A 15660-nucleotide genomic window follows, 5' to 3' on the forward strand; every position below is an offset into this window, starting at 1 on the left:
CCATTTCTTCACTGGGTTATTTGTTTTTCAGGTGTGGAGTTTGGTGAGCTCTTTATAGATTTTGGATACTAGCCCTTTGTCCGATATGTCATTTGCAAATATCTTTTCCCATTCCGTTGGTTGCCTTTTAGTTTTGTTGGTTGTTTCCTTTGCTGTGCAGAAGCTTTTTATCTTCGTAAGGTCCCAGTAATTCACTTTTGCTTTTAATTCCCTTGCCTTTGGGGATGTGTCGAGTAAGAGATTGTTACGGCTGAGGTCAGAGAGGTCTTTTCCTGCTTTCTCCTCTAGGGTTTTGATGGTTTCCTGTCTCACATTCAGGTCCTTTATCCATTTTGAGTTTATTTTTGTGAATGGTGTGAGAAAGTGGTCTAGTTTCAACCTTCTGCATGTTGCTGTCCAGTTCTCCCAGCACCATTTGTTAAAGAGACTGTCTTTTTTCCATTGGATGTTCTTTCCTGCTTTGTCAAAGATGAGTTGGCCATACATTTGTGGGTCTAGTTCTGGGGTTTCTATTCTATTCCATTGGTCTATGTGTCTGTTTTTGTGCCAATACCATGCTGTCTTGATGATGACAGCTTTGTAGTAGAGGCTAAAGTCTGGGATTGTGATGCCTCCTGCTTTGGTCTTCTTCTTCAAAATTACTTTGGCTATTCGGGGCCTTTTGTGGTTCCATATGAATTTTAGGATTGCTTGTTCTAGTTTTGAGAAGAATGCTGGTGCAATTTTGATTGGGATTGCATTGAATGTGTAGATAGCTTTGGGTAGTATTGACATTTTGACAATATTTATTCTTCCAATCCATGAGCAGGGAATGTCTTTCCATTTCTTTATATCTTCTTCAATTACCTTCATAAGCTTTCTATAGTTTTCAGCATACAGATCTTTTACATCTTTGGTTAGATTTATCCCTAGGTATTTTATGCTTCTTGGTGCAATTGTGAATGGGATCAGTTTCTTTATTTGTCTTTCTGTTGCTTCATTGTTAGTGTATAAGAATGCAACTGATTTCTGTATATTGATTTTGTATCCTGCAACTTTGCTGAATTCATGTATCAGTTCTAGCAGACTTTTGGTGGAGTCTGTCGGAGTTTCCATGTCTAATATCATGTCATCTGCAAAAAGCGAAAGCTTGACTTCATCTTTGCCAATTTTGATGCCTTTGATTTCCTTTTGTTGTCTGATTGCTGATGCTAGAACTTCCAGCACTATGTTAAACAACAGCAGTGAGAGTGGGCATCCCTGTCGTGTTCCTGATCTCAGGGAAAAAGCTCTCAGTTTTTCCCCATTGAGGATGATGTTAGCTGTGGGCTTTTCATAAATGGCTTTTATGATCTTTAAGTATGTTCCTTCTATCCCGACTTTCTCAAGGGTTTTTATTAAGAAAGGGTGCTGGATTTTGTCAAAGGCCTTTCTGCATCGATTGATAGGCACATATGGTTCTTCTCTTTTTTTTTTTTTATTAATGTCATGTATCATGTTGATTGATTTGCAAATGTTGAACCAGCCCTGCATCCCAGGAATGAATCCCACTTGATCATGGTGAATAATTCTTTTTATATGCTGTTGAATTCGATTTGCTAGTATCTTATTGAGAATTTTTGCATCCATATTCATCAGGGATATTGGCCTGTAGTTCTCTTTTTTTACTGGGTCTCTGTCTGGTTTAGGAATCAAAGTAATACTGGCTTCATAGAATGAGTCTGGAAGTTTTCCTTCCCTTTCTATTTCTTGGAATAGCTTGAGAAGGATAGGTATTATCTCTGCTTTAAATGTCTGGTAGAACTCCCCTGGGAAGCCATCTGGTCCTGGACTCTCATTTGTTGGGAGATTTTTGATAACTGATTCAATTTCTTCGCTGGTTATGGGTCTGTTCAAGCTTTCTATTTCCTCCAGTTTGAGTTTTGGAAGGTGTGGGTGTTTAGGAATTTGTCCATTTCTTCCAGGTTGTCCAATTTGCTGGCATATAATTTTTCATAGTATTCCCTGATAATTGTTTGTATCTCTGAGGGATTGGTTGTAATAATTCCATTTTCATTCATGATTTTATCTATTTGGGTCATCTCCCTTTTCTTTTTGAGAAGCCTGGCTAGAGGTTTGTCAATTTTGTTTATTTTTTCAAAAAACCAACTCTTGGTTTCGTTGATCTGCTCTACAGTTTTTTTAGATTCTATATTGTTTATTTCTGCTCTGATCTTTATGATTTCTCTTCTTCTTCTGGGTTTAGGCTGCCTTTGCTGTTGTGCTTCTATTTCCTTTAGGTGTGCTGTTAGATTTTGTATTTGGGATTTTTCTTGTTTCTTGAGATAGGCCTGGATTGCAATGTATTTTCCTCTCAGGACTGCCTTCGCTGCGTCCCAAAGCATTTGGATTGTTGTATTTTCATTTTCATTTGTTTCCATATATTTTTTAATTTCTTCTCTAGTTGCCTGGTTGACCCACTCATTCTTTAGTAGGGTGTTCTTTAACCTCCATGCCTTTGGAGGTTTTCCAGACTTTTTCCTGTGGTTGATTTCAAGCTTCATAGCATTGTGGTCTGAAAGTATGCATGGTATAATTTCAATTCTTGTAAACTTATGAAGGGCTGTTTTGTGACCCAGTATATGATCTATCTTGGAGAATGTTCCATGTGCACTCGAGAAGAAAGTATATTCTGTTGCTTTGGGATGCAGAGTTCTAAATATATCTGTCAAGTCCATCTGATCCAATGTATCATTCAGGGCCCTTGTTTCTTTACTGACCGTGTGTCTAGATGATCTATCCATTTCTGTAAGTGGGGTGTTAAAGTCCCCTGCAATTACCACATTCTTATCAATAAGGTTGCTTATGTTTATGACTAATTGTTTTATATATTTGGGGGCTCCGGTATTCGGCGCATAGACATTTATAATTGTTAGCTCTTCCTGATGGATAGACCTTGTAATTATTATATAATGCCCTTGTTCATCTCTTGTTACAGGCTTTAATTTAAAGTCTAGTTTGTCTGATATAAGTATAGCTACTCCAGCTTTCTTTTGGCTTCCAGTAGCATGATAAATAGTTCTCTATCCCCTCACTCTCAATCTGAAGGTGTCCTCAGGTCTAAAATGAGTCTCTTGTAGACAGCAAATAGATGGGTCTTGTTTTTTTATCCATTTTGATACCCTATGTCTTTTGGTTGGCGCATTTAATCCATTTACATTCAGTGTTATTATAGAAAGATACGGGTTTAGAGTCATTGTGACGTCTGTATGTTTTATGCTTGTAGTGATGTCTGTGGTACTTTGTCTCACAGGATCCCCCTTAGGATCTCTTGTAGGGCTGGTTTAGTGGTGACAAATTCCTTCAGTTTTTGTTTGTTTGGGAAGACCTTTATCTCTCTTTCTATTCTAAATGACAGACTTGCTGGATAAAGGATTCTCGGCTGCATATTTTTTCTGTTTAGCACACTGAAGATATCGTGCCAGGCTTTTCTGGCCTTCCAAGTTTCAAAAGGGAGATCAGTCACGAGTCTTATAGGTCTCCCTTTGTATGTGAGGGCACGTTTATCCCTTGCTGCTTTCAGAATTCTCTCTTTATCCTTGTATTTTGCCAGTTTCACTATGATATGTCGTGCAGAAGATCGATTCAAGTTACGTCTGAAGGGAGTTCTCTGTGCCTCTTGGATTTCAATGCCTTTTTCCTTCCCCAGTTCAGGGAAGTTCTCAGCTATAATTTCTTCAAGTACCCCTTCAGCACCTTTCCCTCTCTCTTCCTCCTCTGGGATACCAATTATGCGTATATTATTTCTTTTTAGTGTATCACTTAGTTCTCTAATTTTCCCTTCATCCTCCTGGATTTTTTTATCTCTCTTTTTCTCAGCTTCCTCTTTTTCCATAACTTTATCTTCTAGTTCACCTATTCTCTCCTCTGCCTCTTCAAGCCGAGCCATCGTGGTTTCCATTTTGTTTTGCATTTCGTTTAAAGCGTTTTTCAGCTCCTTGTGACTGTTCCTTAGTCCCTTGATCTCTGTAGCAAGAGATTCTCTGCTGTCCTCTATACTGTTTTCAAGCCCAGCGATTAATTTTATGACTATTATTCTAAATTCACTTTCTGTTATATTATTTAAATCCTTTTTGATCAGTTCATTAGCTGTTGTTATTTCCTGGAGATTCTTCTGAGGGGAATTCTTCTGTTTGGTCATTTTAGATAGTCCCTGGAGTGGTGAGGACCTGCAGGGCACTTCCCCTGTGCTGTGGTGTAGAACTGGAGTTGGTGGGCGGGGCCGCAGTCGGACCTGATGTCTGCCCCCAGCCCACCACTGGGGCCACAGTCAGACTGGTGTGTGCCTTCTCTTCCCCTCTCCTAGGGGCGGGATTCACTGTGGGGTGGCGTGGCCCGTCTGGGCTACTTGCACACTGCCAGGCTTGTGGTGCTGGGGATCTGGCGTATCAGCTGGGGTGGGTAGGCAAGGTGCACGGGGGCAGGAGGGGCAGGCTTAGCTCGCTTCTCCTTAGGTGATCCACTTCAGGAGGGGCCCTGTGGCAGCGGGAGGGAGTCAGATCCGCTGCCGGAGGTTTGGCTCTGCAGAAGCACAGAGTTGGGTGTTTGCGCGGAGGAGAGAGCAAGTTCCCTGGCAGGGACTGGTTCCCTTTGGGATTTTGGCTGGGGGATGGGCGGGGAAGATAGCGCTGGCGAGCGCCTTTGTTCCCCACCAAACTGAGCTCTGTTGTCTGGGGGGCTCAGCAGCTTTCCCTCCCATTGTCCTCCAGCCTTCCCGCTTTCCGAGCAGAGCTGTTAACTTATGACCTCCCAGACGCTAAGTCGCGCTTGCTGTCAGAACACACTCCGTCCGGCCCCTCCGCTTTTGCCAGCCAGACTCCGGGGCTCTGCTTGGCTGGTGAGCCGCCCCTCCGCCCTGGCTCCCTCCCGCCAGTCCGTGGAGCGTGCACCGCCTCACCGCCATTCCTACCCTCTTCCGTGGGCCTCTCGTCTGCACTTGGCTCCGGAGACTCCGTTCTGCTAGTCTTCTGGTGGTTTTCTGTGTTTTTTTTTTTGTTTTTTTTTTTTTAATATATGAAAGTTATTGTCAAATTGGTTTCCATACAACACCCAGTGCTCATCCCGAAAGGTGCCCTCCTCAGTACCCCTCACCCACCCTCCCCTCCCTCCCACCCCCCATCAACCCTCAGTTTGTTCTCAGTTTTTAACAGTCTCTAATGCTTTGGCTCTCTCCCACTCTAACCTCTTTTTTTTTTCCTTCCCCTCCCCCATGGGTTTCTGTTAAGTTTCTCAGGATCCACATAAGAGTGAAACCATATGGTATCTGTCTTTCTCTGTATGGCTTATTTCACTTAGCATCACACTCTCCAGTTCCATCCACGTTGCTACAAAAGGCCATATTTCATTCTTTCTCATTGCCACGTAGTATTCCATTGTGTATATAAACCACAATTTCTTTATCCATTCATCAGTTGATGGACATTTAGGCTCTTTCCATAATTTGGTTATTGTTGAGAGTGCTGCTATAAACATTGGGGTACAAGTGCCCCTATGCATCAGTACTCCTGTATCCCTTGGATAAATTCCTAGCAGTGCTATTGCTGGGTCATAGGGTAGGTCTATTTTTAATTTTCTGAGGAACCTCCACACTGCTTTCCAGAGCAGCTGCAACCATCAAAACCTTAGAGGAGAAAGCAGGAAAAGACCTCTCTGACCTCAGCCGTAGCAATCTCTTACTCGACACATCCCCAAAGGCAAGGGAATTAAAAGCAAAAGTCAATTACTGGGACCTTATGAAGATAAAAGGCTTCTGCACAGCAAAGGAAACAACCAACAAAACTAAAAGGCAACCAACGGAATGGGAAAAGATATTTGCAAATGACATATCGGACAAAGGGCTAGTATCCAAAATCTATAAAGAGCTCACCAAATGCCACACCCGAAAAACAAATAACCCAGTGAAGAAATGGGCAGAAAACATGAATAGACACTTCTCTAAAGAAGACATCCGGATGGCCAACAGGCACATGAAAAGATGTTCAACGTCGCTCCTTATCAGGGAAATACAAATCAAAACCACACTCAGATATCACCTCACGCCAGTCAGAGAGGCCAAAATGAACAAATCAGGAGACTATAGATGCTGGCGAGGATGTGGAGAAACGGGAACCTTCTTGCACTGTTGGTGGGAATGCAAATTGGTGCAGCCGCTCTGGAAAGCAGTGTGGAGGTTCTTCTGGGTTATTTAGGCAGGTGTAGGTGGAATCCAAGTGATCAGCAGGACGCGCGGTGAGCCCAGCGTCCTCCTACGCCGCCATCTTCCTATATCTGTCCTCCTCTTCACACTTTTAAAAAGGACATTACTGTTGCCTGTCCTGGCATTGGCGGGGGGGGGGGTGGGGTGGGGTGGGATGGGACATGTTACAAAATGTGACTACAGTTTGCCATCTTTGTGTGAGGCCCTCTGCTCTTCCAAGAGTCAGCTACGGTTGCTCTCAGTCCCCAGTACCCTTCCTAACTGCCTCGTGTTGCAGTAGTCTTCACACTGGCAATACGCTTAGCAAAAAATCAGTATAGAATCAAGGGTCAACCAGCAAAGCATTTCATCATCTAGCTCTGATAAATAATAGCCCTGAGCTGTGTTTGCTAAAACCTGTATGCCTATTGACTCTGGACTGAATGTGCCTCTTATGCTTTCCTTCCTTCCTTCCTCCCTCCCTCCCTCCCTCCCTCCCTCCCTCCCTCCCTCCCTCCCTCCCTCCCTCTTTCTTTCTTTCTTTCTTTCTTTCTTTCTTTCTTTCTTGTTTATTTATTTTTGAGAGAGAGAGGGATGGAGGGGCAGAGAAAGGGAGACAGATGATCTGAAGCAGGCTCTGCACTGACAGCAGGGAGCCTGATATGGGGCTTGAACCCATGGGCCATGAGATCATGACCTGAGCCGAAGTTGGATGCTCAACTGACTGAGCCATCCAGGTGCTCAGAACCAAGACCTCTTGACTGAGTGATTGATCCTATGTTTACCTGTATAGAAATGCGAAGTACATTGAGCCATTTTATGTGTCAGAAAGCAAGAAAGCTTTCAAACATGAATGAGGCCATGTCCAAAGAATTAGGAATTAAAGTCCAGACGAACAGGATGTTCTACAGGCTGAAGCTGTAATAATGGAGAGTTATGACTGAGGTTCAAATACACTGAATCTGAAAATTATGAGTCTGTGTGACACACAAAAAGATACTCAGGGAAAACTGACAAAGTCTCAAAAAGTGTGATATTATTTACCTATTGAATCATTGAAAAATGTGAAAATTAATCTTAACTACAACAGACAGTATTTTCTTTTCTTTTTTTTTCGAGTTTTTATTTAAGTTCTAGTTAGTTCAGATATGATGTAATATTGGTTTCAGGTGTAGAATTTAGTGACTCATCACATACATATAACACCCAGTGCTCATCACAAGTGCCCTCTTTAATCCTCATCACCTATTCAACCCATCCCCCATGCACCTCCCTCCATCAACCCTAATTTGTTCCCTATCATTAAAAGTCAGTTTGGTTTGCTTACCTGTTTTTCCCTTCCCCTATGTTTATCTGTTTTGTTTCTTAAATTCCACACATGAGTGAGATCATATAATATTTGTCTTTCTCTGACTTATTTCACTTAGCATAATACACTCTAGTTCCATCCATATGGTTGCAAATGTTAAGATTTCATTCTTTTTGTCATTGAGTAGTATTCCATTGTGTGTGTGTGTGTATACCACCTTCTTTTTTAAAAATTTTTTAACATTTTATTTTTGAGAGACAGAGAGAGAGAGAGAGAGAGAGAGAGAGAGAGAGAGAGAGAGAGAGAGAGCGCATGATCGGGGGAGGGGCAGAGAGAGAAGGAAACATAGATTCCAAATAGGCTCCAGGCTCTGAGTTGTCAGCTCTGTGCTGACACACACAAATCAGGGCTTGAACCCACAAACTGTGAGATCATGACCTGAGCCCAAGTCGGACACTTAACCGACTGAGCCACCCAGGCACCCCTTTAACACCACTTCTTTATCCATTCATCGCTTGATGGACATTTGGGCTCTTTCTGTAGTTTAGCTATTGTTGATAATGTCCTATAAACTTTGGGGTGCACCTGGCCCTTTGAATTTCTAGTTTTGTGTCCTTTGGGTAAATATCTAGTAGTGCAATTGCTGGATCTCAAGGTAGTTCTAATTTTAAGGAGATATTTTAAGTTCTATTTTAAGTTTTTGAGGAAGCTCTATACTGTTCTCTAGAGTAGCTGCACCAGTTTGCATTCCCACCAACAGTGCACTAGGGTTTCCCTTTCTCCACATCCTCCCTAACATCTATTGTTTCCTGAGTTGTTAATTTTAGTCATTCTGGCAGGTGTGAGGTGATATGTCATGGTGGTTTTGATTTGTATTTCCCTGATGATGAGTGATGTTGAACATCTTTTCATGTGTCTATTAGCCACCTGTATGTCTTCTTTGGAAAAATGTCTGTTCATGTCTTCTGCTCATTTCTTAACTGGATTATTTATTTTTGGGTGTTAAGTCTGATAAGTTCTTTATAGACTTTGGATACTAATCCTTGATCAGATATGTCATTTGAAAATATCTTCTCCAATTCCATAAGCTGTCTTTCAGTTTTGTTGATTGTTTCCTTCGATATGTAGAAGCTCTTTATCTTGATGAGGTCCCAATGGTTCGTTTTTGCTTTTGTTTCCCTTTCCTCAGGAGACATATCTAGAGAGAAGTTGCTATGGCTGATGTCAAAGAGGCTGCTGCCTGTGTTCTCCTGTGGGATTTTGATGGTTTCCTGTCTCACATTTAGGTCTTACATCCATTTTGAATGGTCTTTATTTTTGTGTAGGTAATAAAGTTGTCCAGTTTCATTCTTCTGCATGTTGTTGTCCAGTTTTCTTAGCACCATTTGTTGAAGGGATTGTCTTTTTTCTATTGGATATTATTTCCTGCTTTGTTGAAAATTAGTTGACCATAGAGTTGTGGGTCCATTTCTGGGTTTTCTACTCTGTTCCTTTGATCTTTATGTCTGTTTTTATGCCAGTAGCATACTGTATTGATGACTATAGTTTTGTAATATCGCTTGAAATCTGGAATTGTGATACCTTCAGTTTTGTTTTTCTTTTTCAGTATTGCTTTGGCTATTTAGGGTCTTTTGTGGTTCCATACAAATTTGAGGGTTATTTGTTCTAGCTCTGTGAAAAATGCTGTTGGTATTTTGGTAAGGATTGCATTAAATGTGTAGATTGCTTTAAACTGTATAGACATTTTAACAATTGTTCTTCCAGTCCATTAGCATGGAATATATTTCTATTTCTTTGAGTCTTATTCAGTTTCCTTCATCAGTGTTTTATAGTTTTCAGAGTACAGATCTTTCGCATCTTTGGTTAGGTTTATTCCTAAGTATCTTACGGTTTTGGTACAATTATAAATGGGATTGATTCCTCGATTTCTCTTTCTGATGCTTCATCATTCGTATGTAGAAATACAACAGATATCTGTACATTGATTTTATATCCTGGGACTTTGCTGAATTCATTTATCAGTTATAGTAATTTTTTGTTTTGGGTTTTTAAAAAAGTTTTTTTTATTTTGAGAGAGAGAGAGAGAGAGAGCATGAGCAGGGGAGGGGCAGAGAGAGAGAGAGAGAGAGAGAGAGAGAGAGAGAATTATAGGCTGGCTCCATATTGTCAGCATAGGTCTTGATCCCACAAACTGTGAAATCATGACCTGAGCTGAAACCAGGAGTCGGATGCCTAACTGACTGAGCCACTCACACACCCCATTTCTAGCATTGTTTGGTGGAGTATTTTGGGTTTTCTATGTAAAGTATGTCATCTGAAAATAGTGAAAGTTTGACTTCTTTGCCAATTTGGATGCCTTTTATTTCTTTTTGTTGTCTGTTTGCTGAGCCCAGGACTTCCAGTACTATGTTAAATAACAATGGTGAGGGTGAACATTCCTGTCTTTTTCCTGACTGTAGAGGTGAAGCTACCAGTTTGCTCCATTGAGGATGATATTAGCTGTAGGTCTTTCATATATGGCCTTTATGATGTTGAGGCATGTTCCGTCTATCCCTACTCTGTTGAGGGTTTTTATCAAGAATGGATGCTGCGTTTTGTTAAATGCTTTTTCCGCATCTATTGACAGAATTATATGGTTCTTTAATTAATGTGGTGTATCACCTTGATTGATTTGTGGATATTGAGCCACCCCTGCAGGCCAGGAATAAATCCCACTTGACCATGGTGAATCATTCTTTTCATGTACTGTTGGATTCAATTTGCTAGTATCTTGTTGAGAATTTTTGCAACCATGTTCATCAGGGATATTGGCCTATAATTCTCCTTTTTAGTGAGGTCTTTGGTTTTGGAATGAAAGTAATTCTGGCCTCATAGAATGAATTTGGAAGTTTTCCTTCCATTTCTATTTTTTTGAACAGTTTGAGAGGAATAGATATCAACTCTTTAAATGTCTGGTAGAATTCTGCTGGGAAGCCATCTGGCCCTGGACTTTTGTTTCTTGGGAGATATTTGATTACTTATTCAATTACTTTGCTGGTTAAGGGTCAGTTCAAATTTTCTAATTCTTCAGGGAAGAGGAGAAAATGGGTGATGGGCATTGAGGAGGGTACTTATTGGGATGAACACTGGGTGTTGTATGTAAGCGATGAATCATGGTAATCTACCCCCAAAACCAAGAGCACACTATATACACTGTATGTTAGACAACTTGACAATAAATTATATTAAAAAGAAAATTGTTGTAAAAATTAAACAAATTTTTTTTTCTATTTCTTCCTGTTTCAGTTTGGCAGTTTATATGTTTTTAGGAATTTGTCCATTTTTTCCAGATTGCCCAGTTTTTTGGCATATAATTTTTTATAATATTCTCATGATTATTTGTTTTTCTGTGGTGTTGGTTGTCATCTTTCCTCTTTCATTTGTGATTTTATTTATTTGCGTCCTTTCTCTTTTCTTTTTGATAGGCTTGGCTAGGGGTTTATCAATTTTATTAATTCTTTCAAAGAACCATATCTTAGTTTCATTGATCTGTTGTAGTGTGGTTTTGTTTGTTTGTATATTATTTATTACTGTTTTAATCTTTATTATTTACCTTCTTCTGCTGGCTTTAGGCTTTATTTGAGGTTCCTTTTCTAGCTCCTTTTGGTGGAAGATTAGGTTGTGTATTTGAGACTTTTCTTGCTTCTTGATGTACGTCTATATTGCTACATACTTCCCTCTTAGGACTGCATTTGCTGCATCCCAAAGTGTTTGGACTGTCATGTTTTCATTTTCATTTGCTTCCTTGTATTTTAGATTTCTTCTTTAATTTCCTGATTAACCCATTAATTCTTTAGTAGGATGTTCTTTAACCTACATGTATTTGTGGTTCTTTCTGATATTTTTTCCTGTGGTTGACTTCAAGTTTCATGGAGTTGTGGTCTGAAAATAAGCACGGTATGATCTCAATCTTTTTGTACTTGGTGAGGCCTGATTTGGGACCAGTATGTGATCTGTTATGGAGAATGTTCCATGTGCACTAGAAAATAATGTGTACTTTGCTGCTTTAGGGTGAAATGTTCTGTATATATCTGTTAAGTCTATCTTGTCCAGTGTGACCTCAGCCGAAGTTAGATGCTTAACTGACTGAGCCACCCAGATGCCCCATCCCATTCAGTACTTTGAATATATCATGCCAATCCCTTCTTGCCTGCCAGGTTTCTGTGGAGAGCTCTGCTGTGAATCTGGTTTGTCTTCCTTTATAGGTTAAGGACTTTTTTCCCCTACTGCTTTCAGGCTTCTTTCCTTGTCTGTGTATTTTGTAAAATTTAGCAAAGTATGTCTTGGGGGTGGCCAGCTTTTGTCGATTTTTATGAGACTTTTCTGTGCCTCCAGGATTTTGATGTCTGTTTCCTTCCCCAGATTAGGGAAATTTTCAGCTATAATTTGCTAAAATAAACTTTTTGCTCCCCTTTTCCTCTCTTTTTTGGGGACTCCTATGATACTCATGTTATTATGCTTCATGTAGTCACAGAGTTCTCTAAGTCTACATTTGTGATCTGATACTTTCCTTTCCCTCTTCTTTCAGCTTCAGTATTTCCCCTAATTTTATCTTCTTTATCACTTATTCATTCCTCTGCTTCTTCCAACCTTGCTGTCATTACATCCTATCAGTTTTGCATCTCAGTTATGGTATTTTAAAATTTTTGCCTGACTAGTTTTTATTTCTTTTATCTCTGCAGTAAGGGACTCTGTAGTGTCTTATATGCCTTTCTCAAGCCCAGCTAGTATCTTTAAGATTGTTGTTTTAAATTCTGGTTCGGGCATATTACATACATGTTTTGATTAAATCACTGGCCATGACCTCTTCTTGTTCTTCTTTTGGAGTGAATTCCTCCATCTTATTTTTTCTAGGTCAGTGTGTGTGTGTGTGTGTGTGTGTGTGTGTGTGTGTGTGTGTGTGTTTGTGTGTTAGGAAAGCCTGTTTTATTTCCTTCTCCTGAGAGTAACGGCTATGTTAAGAAGAGGTCCTATACTGTCCAGGGCCTGATGCTTCAGGAAGTGTTTCAGAGTGTGTACTCTGCTTTTGTGTTTTGGCTGCTCTTACCCTCAGTTGATCCTCTGCAGAGTTCCTCCTTGCCTGCAGTGGGGTGTTTGGACTTTGTCCAGTGTGTGGCATTTTAACTAGTTATGCTTTGGTCTCATTGTTAAAAAAGTCTGATCCTATATGCACTAGAGCTGAAGCTTTTCAGCACTCTATGAACAGTAGACTTGGTGTGTGCAAGGGTTTGTGCTGGTTGTCTAGGGTAGGAGCCTGCTGCACTGGTTCTCAGGCACACTTGCCCTAGTCCAGAAGCATCTGCAGAGCACAGGGTGCAGGGCATGGTATAAATGGCTCCAGCCTCCACTGGGGTGCTGTGTTGCTCATGGAAGTCTGTCAGCAGTGCTGATGGGAGAGGGGGAAAATATTATTTCCCTGGCTTTCTCATCCCTGGAGAGGAGCATTCATGCCTGCTGCTGTTCAGGAAGCCCTCACAGAAGAGTGAACAGTCTCCCCTTTGTGTCCCTGGCTTCTATTAGATCCCTGCCTTCATCCTGTGTCCAAGCCAGTTCTGTGTTATACCTCAGGTGCATGGCTAGGTTTCAAAACTCCAAATTTTGGGGACTGGCACATTGTGGACTCACACTGATCATCTGGGGGAGGGTCTTACCATGCTGTGGCTGGTGCTAGTTTGTCCCAGAAAAGCAGTTGCACAATCACACAAGGGCTCAGACTACATGGTAAAGCACCGAAAGAAGCCACCACCAAGGTTTGCTACTCTCATCTGATGTCTCTGCTCCTATGTTAATGAACAGGGCAGCACATTGGTGCCTGCCAGCATTTTTGTCTCCTGAGAGGCTGTGCCACATCTCCCAAATGCATTCCAAGAGGGGAGCTGTCTTTTCCAGTGCAACCCAAAGGATCTCAAACCACACTGTCCACTCCAGAGCCTCTGGCTCCTTCCCCACAGGAGTACCACTATTGCTGCCAGGCTTTACCTGGGGGTGGTGCAGACCCCTAAAACTTCAGACTTTGAGCTTCCCTGCTTGTAAAAACTTGTGATAATCAGCCTCTCTACTTTTCCTAGTCAATGGTTTTGGGAGAATGTTTCTCTTGTGCAATTTCCTGTGTGTCACCTTCTCTCTGTTTCTCTCTCTCTTTCTCCTCTCTCCAAGATCAAGGCTCCCTCCCCTCTGCAGCACCCACAGTTCTTTTCTCCCCAGTCATATCTCCACAACTTCTATCTTCCACAGTGTGGCTTCTTTTCTCCCTCTGGTTCTGCAGTTTGTTCTCTCAGCATTCAGATAAATTTCTTGGGTGTTTGGAGTGATTTGGCATTTATATAGCTGTGTTTGAGGGACAAGGCAAGCATAGGACCCCCTACTGCTCCACCATCTTAACTCCTTTTCTGTATGTCCCAGCATTTTCTTTTCTATTTGAACTTTTATTTTGTTAAAAAAAATCAGAAAAATTGCAAGAGCATTACATTAAACACACACATACTCTTCACCTCTATTCACCAATTAGAGTTTGCCATATTTTCTGTATATAGTCTTTTAAATTCTTATGTAGGCTATAGACATTATGACAATTTATTCCAAATATTTTAGCATGTATCATGGAAGTATAGGGATATTCTCTTATATAACCATAGTATAATGATCAAATTCAGAAAATTTAATATTGCTCTATTATAGTAACTAATACACTGACCATGTACAAATTTTGCCAATTATGGCAATAGTATCCTTTATGGAATTTTTTTTTTCTGATCCAGTATCCAATCCTGAACCTTAGATTGCTTTTAGATGTTGTGTTTTTTAGATTCATTTTCTCTGGAACACTTCTTCCACCTTCCTTCTTCTTTCATGATATTTAGCATTTTTACATGTACATCTCAGTTGTATTATAGAATGTCCTTTAATTTTGGCTCTTGTATTCTTTTCTGAGGTATTTAATTTTTTCCTATTGACCATATTCAGGTTATAAATTTTATTTTTTTCAGGTTATGCATTTTAGATGGTAATATATTAACATTATTATTTCTTCATTGGTGAATCACATCCAGAGACCCATGATAGGTTCCACGGTTGATGATATTAAATTTTGTTCACCTGGTTAAGGAGGCACTTTAAAAAACTCATAAGTTGTATTTGAAATCTCCAAAGCCATATGAAATATCCAAATTTTAGAGATTTTTTAAAAGATATCCTTAGGACTTGTGATGTCCTAAGTACAAAAGAATACAAGCGTCCCTCAGTGGTTCCCTTCAGATCCAAAAAGTTCTCCAAGTTTATAGTTTTGCATCTGAAAACACTAAACCCAATTAGTTCTCAAGGAACTTTAAGGAATGCCAGATTGTAGATATAACTGATCATGGAGTGATGTGAAGGACCTTCAAGACAAGGGACTGGGAAGCTGAGCTGGTGCTGAGCAGTGTAGATGGAGAATGTGGCCTTGAATTGAGGACATGGAGGACAGTAAAGATGTTACTCTGAATACAAAAGATCCTTCAGGTCACATTTCCAACTCATAGCACTGAAAGATCTTGTTTTTCCATGGCACAATGCTCAACAGCTGAAGATATTATTTCGCTTTATTAAAAATTAATCTATGCTATTTTCTAGTGACCACGTTTTATGAAGAAGTAGTGAAAGTGTAGTTTGATGTCTGCCTAATTCACTCTTTAATGACAATGTTTATAGAAGCTTTAAGAATTTGTAATGAAGTAATATTATCAATCAATTAAAGCACAATGTAAATTATAATTACAAAAGTAAAATGATATACCTAAGTAGTGTGCAATATGAATTTTCATCTATTGTTCTAGGACATAAAATATGTTCAATTATTTCTCTAAACCAATGGTTTTCAAAGCCCGATTCATGGACCAATGCCAGTATCAGGATCACTTGGAAAGGTGTTAGAAATTTAAATTCTGGGGCTCTACCCAAAATCTACTGAATCAGAAACTTAGGAGATAGGCCTCACAGTCTGTGTTTTAACAGGTCTGACAGTTAAATCACAGTCTGTGATTCTGATGCAGGCTCAAATTTGAGAATCCTTCCTCTAGACCACTGGCTCTCAGTCACAGGTGACTTTGCCTTCAAGGCACATTTATCAATATCTGCAGACATT

The sequence above is a fragment of the Panthera tigris genome, chromosome D1 (assembly GCF_018350195.1).
Source record: "Panthera tigris isolate Pti1 chromosome D1, P.tigris_Pti1_mat1.1, whole genome shotgun sequence".
Lineage (NCBI taxonomy): Eukaryota > Metazoa > Chordata > Mammalia > Carnivora > Felidae > Panthera > Panthera tigris.